Consider the following 5,461-nt stretch of genomic DNA (forward strand, 5'->3'; position numbering starts at 1 on the left):
ATACAGGGTGTTAGGTAAATGGGTATATGAGCCGACACTAGCCCATGTTAGCATGGTCATATTATATTAAATGGTATGGTGAAGTCAGAAAATTGATATCTTCATTTTAGCTATTTTAATTTTCATACAAATCGGATTTTGTAAAATTTATTTTGTATGAAAATTAAAAAAAATAAAATCATGATATCAAATTTCTGACTTCACCATACAATTTATATGCCTATGTTAACATGGGCTAGTGTCGGCTCATATACCCATTTACCTAACATCCTGTATAGGCACACGTTTTACGGCGCCGGTTTGCCATTTGGCATCTTCGGTCTCTGGCATTTGCTAGCGCGAAAATACGCCACCTTACACCACTGATGGTCTCATGTCAATTTTTTAATCAAAACACCAACAATTTGCTTGGGTAACACCACAGATATTACACGTATTGTTACAATTATACACGTATTGTTGCTCAATGGTACTTCAATAGCAAAATTGACACTGAGAGTTCATTGGTCCAAACGTCAAATAATAGTAGAATACCATTTTAACCCACAATCGATTTGCGATTGTAACGCGATTGAGGAGCAGAAATCAGTTTAGTTTTTAAAGTTTAGTACCATCTATCAAATATTTTTATATAATTGGATTGCACTGGTCATGTCCACAATAAGACCTACAAAGCCGGTTCTTTTTCTGGAATCGATGAATTTTTGCCCAGATGGCAGCATCAGATTCTGAAGATAGGCTCGAATACATCAGACCAATGTTTCCCGAAAATATAGCTCTTTTCCACTCTGGTGGTCTTATTGATCGGCTGTTTAAGACATCCAAAAAATTCTGTTTAATAACCTTATGAAATTAAATGTGCCTTCACCTTGAAATTCTGGGATTTTTAAATAGAAGCTGCGTTGTAAGTCGTACCTTCATTTTTTGTTTTTGAAATAGTATATCGACGCCTTAGAGTGGAAACCTCGGGAATGCATTATTTTTTTCATATTTATGCATTTTATGCTTTACGGTCAATCTTAAATTTCTGGATTAAAAGCCTGAAAAATTACTTCTTTTACACTTAAGAATGTATTTAAAGTGCGTCGAGAAGGTAAAATAAATATGTGTCGCAAAAGCTCGTAAGCTTTCGGACTTCATTTAAAAAAAACCAACGAGTCCACCTTTTGTTTAGTGGTGTACCGCCTCTGCTTTATCGGTTTATTTGCAAGCTCGACCTGGAATTGATAATTATTGTTAATAACGATAGCTGGTCGCGGGAGGTGCTATTTTTTTGACGCCGAGTGTAGTATATAATCCACAGAGCATGGAATCGTCGCGCGTCGCCCGCTCTATAGTCCGACAATCTCATGCGCGACCTTCCCGCGAGGTGACTGACGATGGCGGGGACGAGGTAGCAATGTCATTCTAGCACACGGCTACACACGAAGAGAACTGTGCCAGAATAAATCTTGCGATAAGTTGTGCTTGCTTGTGACGTGATATAGGAGTAAATAAAAAGATAGAAAGAACTACTTTTATTGTTTATAATTTTTTATTATGCTTGAGTGCAAATAATTATAAAAACTAAAATTATGATAGAATGTTTTATTATAAATCAATTTCCATATCACTTTCCTGTTCACTCTCTGTTTTTGTGTCACGTGATTTTGATTCACGTAGGTTTCGTCGAGGAAAATTATTACCTTACCCTCGGCGGTATTTTTTTATGTCTCCGATGTAATGCCATCGCAGGCACATTATGTCGTGACGTTCAATTAATAATTTCCTCTTTGACTGGCATGATAAATATTTGAAACCAAGCCTACGTATTGTCCTTCTTAAGTATTCACGTGAGCAATGAAGTATATTTTCTTGTTTTAATTCCGCATTTAACTTTCTCAACGACGGGATGCATTTTTTGACAGTATACCATTGTGTAATTTTTCTTCGTATGACACCTTCCGTAAAACTGTCCATTTCAATCCTTTTTTTAGGAAAACGGTTTTTCCGTGGTGATTTGAAAGTCACTGTGCTGCCTTGTGCTTCCATGGTTCTAGCTTCTTTTATATTTTTTTTAACGCTGGTTTCAGACAAACCTGTGGCTTCAGAAACAGTTTCTGCTAAATTAATGTCGTTTGCGTATTCGGCCGATGAGCGGTCATTTTTTCGCCTTTCAAAAAATTTGTACACTTTATGTACAACTTCCTTAAGTTGTCTTGAGATAGCCATACTCATCCTGAGATCTTAATCTCGTGTGCGTCGAACTCAAAGTAGTACGGAATATCTAGCACGTGTTGCCGCTTCGACTGCGCGGCCGAGACTGCCGTATTTGACGCGTATATACACGTGTTTCCCTTCCCCGCTACCCGCTGGACATCTTGTTTACCTCGTCCCCGCCACCGTCTGTCACCCCGCGGGAAGGACGCGCATGAGATTGCCGGACTATAGAGACGGCATGCTTACCACTATCCATACAAATCAAGGGTGTCAGTGGGCGTCACCATTTACTCACACCAATACACTTACGCTTACATAGACTACGTATCCGTATTGTCTTACGGTCTTATTCATAATCATTTTTCACATTTTATCAAATGCTTATTAGAGGTTTATAAAACGTTTGATAAAAATTGTTATTCATAATCGTCATTTAGCGCTAAAATCCTCTTATAACTGTGNTATAAAAAAAGGTCCATGCCTAACAGTAAATAGATAATAACACTTAGGAAATCTTTATATTTTGAAACATGTCAATTCCACTCAAGGTACTTGTATTAATAATGTGCTAACAGGCAAGTTATCATTTCATTGTTGATGAACATAAATTCACATTATCTATCAATAAAAGTTATTTAGATCTTCTTACTCTGAGATGGTTTTCATATGAATAGTTATGTAAAATAATTTTACATGTAGGATTATTTACTGTTGAAATTGGTGTTACATTAGGTATTTAAAATACACAAGTAAGCATAACTTTAGTTCTTATTATAAACAAAGCATTTATTGAATCACATCTAATTTAATTAATGTTTCAGTGCAGTTAAAATAATTGATTTGCTCTGAAATCAAATCAATAATAAGAACTTGATTGAATCCTTCTCAAATATTGGTAGGTAATATCAATGCAGTTTAAATATTATTTGAAAACCTTCAGATTTGCAATAGGATTATTTGCATTTGATACTACTTAAATATATCCTGCGCTTGTTATATTTGTATTTATTTATCAATATTTTCAATTTAGTGCGTTGAATTCTGATTTGACATTCATCTTACTAGGTATAGGTACTTTTTTTTGAACTTGTATATGTCTGGATTTGACCATAATATCTAGCCTTTTATAAATCAAGATTAATAATTATACTAATTATAATTTACCTACTTGAATAGTGGTATTAATAACATTTAATTTTTATCTCTTGTCATAAATTAATTAAATTCAAATAGATGTGCACCAATTGATTGAAGTTATCAATATTCATCATGTTTGAAATTGGTCCTAANCTTTCGCTAACCGAGCACTTAGTTGCGGCCTTGATCCGGTCCGTCCATCTCATTGGTGATCTACCACGTGGTCTGGTGCCCTCAACTTTTCCCTGCACTACGAGACGCTCTATGGAGTCATTACTGCGCCGAGATACATGGCCGAAGAAGGTTAAAATGCGTGACTGAACTGTGGTTGATAGGCGCTGTCTGATTGCAATTGCAGCTACGGCTATTATTATTCCTGCCGTCTCTAGTAGCGGGCGGCGCGCGACGATTCCATGCTCTGTGATATAATCTATAATCTAGTCTGCGAGCACGTAAAATTTTGTCGCACAGTCGCGACAGCAATATAATAGACAGTTTGACACCATACCCAAATAATTCGAAACCACAACTGTTTTAAAAAGACTCTTCATTCTGGTCTTAAAAACCTAATTATTTTAAATTACCTGTAAATTTTGATTTTTGTTCGAATTATAATTGAAAAAAGTAGTTTAATTGGGTTGACAAAATAGTGACGTCACTTGCTTGTAGTGCCATACAAAATCTATGGGAGAGTTTCGTTTTGACAGTTTATTACGCGCGAGTGATATGGATGGGTAGCTTGGGGTCATTGGACAAAATTCTACGTGCTCACAGACCGGGCTTTAGCTGATTTACTTACTCGTACTTGCATCATCAAAAACGATTTTGCTTGAGGGGTTAAATTTTGTATCAATTGCTTAAAGCAATATTGTTTACTCAAATGTGTAGGCCTTTCCAAATTCTATTCAAATGATCGAATTAGACGCCGTTTGGAATTTATAATGTCGCGACACTTTTTATACATCTTTTTACACTTTGGTGTTAAAATTTTGATGCTCCTGACAATCCTCTCTCTCTCTCTGGTTTTGTGTCTGTGAAAAATATTTATACTTATTACATATCGCACTAACTAGCTTTCCGCCCGCGGCTTCGCCCGCGTGGAATTTTGTCTGTCACAGAAAAACTTTATCGCGCGCGTCCCTGTTTCAAAAACCGGGATAAAAACTATCCTATGTTCTTTCCCGGGACTCAAACTATTTCTATGCCAAATTTCATCAAAATCGGTTGCGAGGTTTAAGCGGGAAAGCGTAACAGACAGACAGACAGACAGACAGACAGACAGACAGACAGACAGACAGAGTTACTTTCGCATTTATAATATTAGTTGGGATAATACAATAGTGTATCAACTCAAAATCGATCATTTTACAAAATTAACAAAAAATGTATTACTCACTTCCTATAATAGTTGCAAATTGAATTACTGCCATATGAGCCATTAAACTGAATTGAAATAAATAATATGTTTACAAAAAATTAAAAAAAAAACACAAATATACTCAACATCAAATAAATCGCACCTTCCGCGGTGCGAACTTTAAAGATTTTCTTCTGACACAATCATGGTGCCCTAACAATATTGGTGTTATTTGAAAGCCCAATAAATAAACTTCAAGAAAAACACATTAATTTTTTTTATAAACAATTAACAGGTACCATAAATGTGACCTGAAAAAAGGCCTCACTTTGGGCTCACCCCTGGGATCAGTTAGACCAGTTTTTGTGGTTATAGAACCAAATAATGATCTTACGTGTCCTTTTTAACAGATAGATAGCGATTAATCCCAATTTAACAGTTTTATAGCCATAAAAGTTGGCTCAAACGTAACTACCTATTTTTTGAAGAAGTGACTCTGGACCCTTCTAAAAACACATTTTTGTGATAAAAACCTTTCCTTTAATGAAATGAAGGTTTAGAACTAGGCTTTCAAATGCAACCAATGTTGGTGAGAAGTGGGGATGCATACGTTTGAGAAGTGCTTGTCGCGGGAGGTGCGATTTATTTGATGCCGAGTGTAGTTTAATTATTTAGCAATTTTGAGTTAAGACTCTCTTCGTCCATCAACTTTTTTCAAAATGAAACATTATCATTAGTTAAATCATTATTGGTGAAATATTTTGTGTT

Source organism: Ostrinia furnacalis, unplaced genomic scaffold (assembly GCF_004193835.3).
Source record: "Ostrinia furnacalis isolate ACB-3 unplaced genomic scaffold, ASM419383v2 OfSCF1862, whole genome shotgun sequence".
NCBI classification, from domain to species: Eukaryota; Metazoa; Arthropoda; class Insecta; order Lepidoptera; family Crambidae; genus Ostrinia; species Ostrinia furnacalis.